Source organism: Podarcis vaucheri (genome assembly GCF_965113315.1).
Source record: "Podarcis vaucheri genome assembly, chromosome: 15".
NCBI classification, from domain to species: domain Eukaryota; kingdom Metazoa; phylum Chordata; class Lepidosauria; order Squamata; family Lacertidae; genus Podarcis; species Podarcis vaucheri.
The window spans coordinates 36,253,428-36,259,427 of record NC_138753.1 but is presented as its reverse complement, the minus strand read 5'-3'; positions in this window follow the sequence as shown (position 1 = coordinate 36,259,427).

The window sequence follows — 6,000 nt, the reverse complement described above, 5'->3', positions numbered from 1 at the left end:
GCGCCCGACGCTCCGGGAAGCAGGCTGCTATCCGCAGCCTAGACAGCCCTGCGGGACCTCCCTCAGGGCTGCCTAGGCTGCAGGTGTGTTCCCGAAGCGCCGGGCGCTCTGCTTTCAGGGCGCCCGACACTCCAGGAAACAGGCTGCTATCTGCAGCCTAGACAGCCCTGTGGGACCTCCCACAAGGCTGCCTAGGCTGCGGATGTGTTCCCGAAGCCTGGAGAATGAGAGGGGTCAGTGCGCACCGACCCCTCTCGCTTTCCAAGCTTCAGCGAAAGCCTGCATTTGCCCCATAGGATGCACCCAGATTTCCCCTTCATTTTTGGAGGGGGAAAAGTGCGTCCTATAGGGCGAAAAATACGGTATACTACTACAATTGCTATACTACTACAGCAGCAAGAATGCTACTTGCCCCAAAGTGAAAAGAAGCAGAAGTCCCAGCAAAGGAAGAATGGATCCAAAACCTATGGAACATGCAGAAATGGCGAAACTTACCGGAAGAATAAGAAATCAAGACAACAAACTTTTTGTAAAAGAATGAAAATGGTTTATTGTATATTTGCAGATAAATTGCAAATAGATAGAAACATTGACAGGATTTTTGTAATAACCTGCAGTTTCATAAGAGTGTATATTTAAAGTAGATAATTAAATGAGCAAATTAAATGAATTTGGATATGCAGAAAATATTAAAAAATAAATTCAGGGAACCACAGAGAGAAGGAGAAGGAAGTCAAGTTTTGAAATGTTAAAATGATTCTAAAACTAATGAAATGTATAAACTTGAAAAGTATAAATAAAAACTTTTTTTAAAAAAAGAAACCTATGCACCTCTGAGACACTGCATCCTCCTGCTCTGGGGTATTGTGCCCCTATAATTTGAGAACCACTGCTGTTGTTGAAATGCATGTCACAATTATTCTGCATACAGAAGTATGGTAAAGGTAAAGGTACCCCTGCCCGAACGGGCCAGTCTTGACAGACTCTGGGGTTTGTGCGCCCATCTCACTCAAGAGGCCGGGGGCCAGCGCTGTCCAGAGACACTTCCGGGTCACGTGGCCAGCGTGACAAAGCTGCATCTGGCAAGCCAGCGCAGCACACGGAACGCCGTTTACCTTCCCGCTGGTAAGCGGTCCCTATTTATCTACTTGCACCCAGGGGTGCTTTCGAACTGCTAGGTTGGCAGGCGCTGGGACCGAGCAGCGGGAGCGCACCCCGCCGCGGGGATTCGAACCGCCGACCTTTCGATCGGCAAGCCCTAGGCGCTGAGGCTTTTACCCACAGCGCCACCCGCGTCCCTATACAGAAGTATAACTTATGGTAAAAAGGTAAAGGTAAAGGTACCCCTGCCCGTACGGGCCAGTCTTGACAGACTCTGGGGTTTGTGCGCCCATCTCACATCTATTGGCCGGGGGCCAGCGCTGTCCGCAGACACTTCCGGGTCACGTGGCCAGCGTGACAACGCTGCTCTGGCGAGCCAGAGCCGCACACGGAACGCCGTTTACCTTCCCGCTGGTAAGCGGTACCTATTTATCTACTTGCCCCCGGGGGTGCTTTCGAACTGCTAGGTGGGCAGGCGCTGGGACCGAGCAGCGGGAGCGCACCCCGCCGCGGGGATTCGAACCGCCGACCTTTCGATCGGCAAGCCCTAGGCGCTGAGGCTTTAGCCCACAGCGCCACCCGCGTCCCTATAACTTATGGTACCATGCTTAAAATAATAGGATTATCATTATAATAGGGTTCATTGCACTGGCTTTTTTAACATTATCACTTTGGAGAGTTTAACACTGATGGGTGGTAGATGCTGCCCATCTGGTAATGTCAATGTGTAGAGTCATCTCTTGTGTTGTTGGAAAAGAGTGTTTGTGATGACCAGCTTGTTCTCTTGACAGAGCTCTATTAGCCTTTGCCCTGCTTCGTTCTGAACTCCAGGGGGAGCTGGACCATAATGAAGGCTGATCGCCGAATAATTGATGCTTTTGAATTATGGTGCTGGAGGAGCCGCTTGCGAGTCCCATGGACTGCAAGAAGATCAAACCTATCCATTCTAAAGGAAATCAGCCCTGAGTGCTCACTGGAAGGACAGAGCCTGAAGTTGAGGCTCCTGAGAGACTGAAGCCTAAAGTACGAGACTGGCTCCATTACTATCAAATAATGGAGGTGTATAAACAGGACAGGAAAATTGGCTTCCAGGTGGAGAAATCTAAATTAGAAACGGAATTGTTAGAACCCAATGCTAAGAATCTGTCAAGAATGTATAACTTGTTGCTGAAATGGAATACACAAGATGAAACAGTTAAATCAGCTATGATTAAGTGGGCACAGGACATTGGTCATAACATTATGTTTGCTGACTGGGAACAGTTGTGGACCACCGGTATAAAATTTACGGCATGTAATGCCTTAAAGGAAAATATTGTGAAAATGATCTATAGGTGGTACATGACCCCAGTCAAGCTAGCAAAAATCTACCATTTGCTTGATAATAAGTGCTGGAAATGTAAAGAAACTGAAGGTACCTTTTTTCACCTTTGGTGGACGTGCCCAAAGATTAAGGCTTTCTGGGAAATGATATATAATGAAGTGAAAAAGGTACTTAAATGTACTTTCCCTAAGAAACCAGAGGCCTTTCTCTTGGGCATTGTTGGCCAATTGGTGTCAAAGAAAGACAGAACTTTTTTTATGTATGCTACAACAGCAGCAAGAATACTCATTGCAAAGTATTGGAAGACACAAGATCTACCCACCTTGGAAGAATGGCAGATGAAGGTGATTGACTATATGGGACTGGCTGAAATGACTGGCAGAATCCGTGACCAGGGGAAAGAGACGGCGGATGAAGATTGGAAGAAATTTAAAAATTATCTTAAGAAACATTGCAAAATTAATGAATGCTAAAATGTGGAGGTTTTAGAAGAAAGGGGATTACAGCGGTAAAAGATTAAGTAAAAGAAAAGAATAAGGGAAAACTTGATAAAACCAAGGGGCAGGATTTGCTGAAACAAATTTGGAAATTGGGATGCAGAAAGGGGAGGTATGGGGAAGTCGGTGAAGTAAGGTTTAAGAAAAAGGATTTGAAATTATACATGTTTGTTTATGTGTTTGTTTGTATTGTGTAATGTTTGTGTTTATAAAAATTGTGAAAAACCAATAAAAATGTTATTTTAAAAAAAATGAAGTTGAGGCTCCAATACTTTGGCCACCTCATGAGAAGAGAAGACTCCCTGGAAAAGACCCTGATGTTGGGAAAGATGGAGGGCACAAGGAGAAGGGGACGACAGAGGATGAGATGGTTGGACAGTGTTCTCAAAGCTACCAGCATGAGTTTGACCAAACTGCAGGAGGCAGTGGAAGACAGGAGGGCCTGGCGTGCTCTGGTCCAGGGGGTCACAAAGACTTGGACACGACTAAACGACTAAACAACAATGCACAATCAGGATTGCATATTAAGGCTCCCGATTGTGCATTGGCAGAGACAACTGCTACACACCTGATGTCACATAAGGCATTGCTTTGGGACGGGTTAAGTGTCAGCCTCACGGGCCAAATTCAAACTCCTGGGGGGCCAGATGTTCCCCACCCCATTTTAAATCATGGGGTAGGAAGAGATGAAGGTGATCAGGTACATTTGCAGAACCCTCAAACATAATGAGAGATAAGTAATTTTACATCATGGATTGGAAGGTATTTCCATGCAGGATCAAGCAAGAGTTAGCAAAAGTCTTCTATCCCCAAACTGTGGCATCTGAATATAGACTGCATTTTTAATCAAGGCTTATATTGGCTTATATCTTGATCAGGTTCCTAAATTAAATGGGCTTAGATTTTCAAATGTTTCATGCCAGGCAAGAAGACTAGCTGTTTAGAGAACACTGGCAATGTTTTCCTCCTAGACAAGGGGGCCCCTTGATTTATAGCAGAAAACAATTCTCAAAGTCGTAAAAGCTGGAATTACAGACTGAGAGTGAGGACACTGACCCTACATGTTACAGAAGATAAAAAAGGCAGAGATAAACATAATTAGGAATGAGTAAATAGTAAAATAATACCAATGTGCCTCCCAGTAAAATGAGCCAGATCTTCTTTCTAAGGTTAAAGACCAAATGGAGAAGCATCTAGCTGGCAGAAAGAGAGCATTTTTGGGAAGTCTTTTTTTAAAGCTGTTTCTTTCTCAAACTGAGAGAGTTAGAGGGCAATAAATGTTGGGAAGAGCTAATGGGAAAAGCAGCTGGCTGAAGGGGGGGTGTAAACTGAAGAGGCTTCTTTTGAAACTGCTTTTTACTGAGTTCCTTTTTCTACTTTACAAAGGCCTTATTCCTTTTAAGAGGCTACCTGTGTTGTGTATTAAATATATTGGCTTAAATGTAATTATGCAAAGGATTTAAGAAATGCTAGATTCTTATTTCATATAGTTGTAAGAGTTGTATTTATCCTGAAATTAAGTCAGCCACCAGCCTAGCCCCCCTGCCAGACAGGAAGACGCCATCCAAGCAGTCCTGATATATAGTGGTCAGGCATTTGTTTGGAAACCTTCAAATGAAGGAGATCTTTCAATGTTGATGTGAAACTCAAGATCCTTGACATATGTTTAAGATAAAAATTTAAGATTAACCATTTGTTTTAGAAGGCAATAGGGCAAGGAGGGCAAGAGGTGAGCTGGTAATTAAGATTCCTTGTTGAGACACATGTAAGATATATTACTACTTATTTGTCATTTATAGATGTAACAATATATAGCTCTTTGTGTTCCATATAAGGACAGGAGGATATGGGTGTATCTTTTGTGATTGGTTCTAGCAAACAACCAATAGAAATTTCAACCAGGCTGATTGGACAGAGGCAGCCAAAGGAGGAGCAAAGGGGGCTGGATTAAGGGAATATAAGTGCTGGCCATAATGGCAGGAGGGCAGGCCAGAGCTTGGTAACCATATACCACTGTGCCTCTCATTTATTTGTCTGACAAATAAATTATTATTTTAATTTCTCTATTGCTGCGTTGAATATTTCATTCCAGCTAAGCGTTAACCACAAGCAGGGTGCTACATTTTATGGTGCGCCTGTGACTCGGATAAGTGGTCTGCTGGAACGCAGCCCCTTTGCCCTATTGGGCAGGGTACAAGAGAGAGGATCTCTAAACTGCTTACCCAGCGCGCACTGGTAAATTTTTCCAGGGGGAACGCAGAAGTCTCGTCTGTCTGATACCCTGCTCACTGGCGGCGACGGACCGGGGGGAAATGGAATCAACCAAGGGTAAGTGCACAAAGGGATTTTTGGCCCTCCAATTAATTGGAAGGAAGAGAAGTCTTGATCAAACTTCTGCGTCTCAGTAAGTGGGAACTGAGTACGCTAGGTGGTTGGGTATATCAGATGGTGGTCTGGTGGGGGAAAAGGGAAGAATGGGAGGTAGAGTGTGGTGAAGTATCTAGCGCATTGTATGTGTGAGAAAGTACAGAGCAATCTGTAGCTGACCTGAGTGTGGAGTGGGCAGTACTTCGGTTCCTAGTAAGGCGACTTCACTAGGCAAGGAAACCCACGAAGCGTGTGTGTGAGTGACTGAGTGGATACTTCACAGGGCCATACAATGGGAGTTGGGGGTTCAAAGGGGGAAAATACACCTCTTGAATGTATGTTAAATAATTTTAAGAAAGCCTTCTCAGGGGCATATGGAGTCAAAATGACGCCAGAGCACTTGAGAACGTTATGTGAACTAGAATGGCCAAAACAAAATACTGGATGGCCATCTCAGGGAACCTTTGATATAAATTTAGTAAGCAAACTTTGGTCTAACATCGCCAAAGAAACTGGAGGGTGCCCAGAACAATTTTCATATATAGATTCCTGGCTGAGCACATTAAATAAAAATCCTCCATGGATAAGGGAATGCAAAGTCCAACGATGCAAATTATTGGCTGTAAAAGCCAAAGCTAGGAAAGGAATCTTGCCAAATAAACTCAAACCCATTTTTGAGGGACCAGAGGAAGAGGTGCTTCCACCTCCACC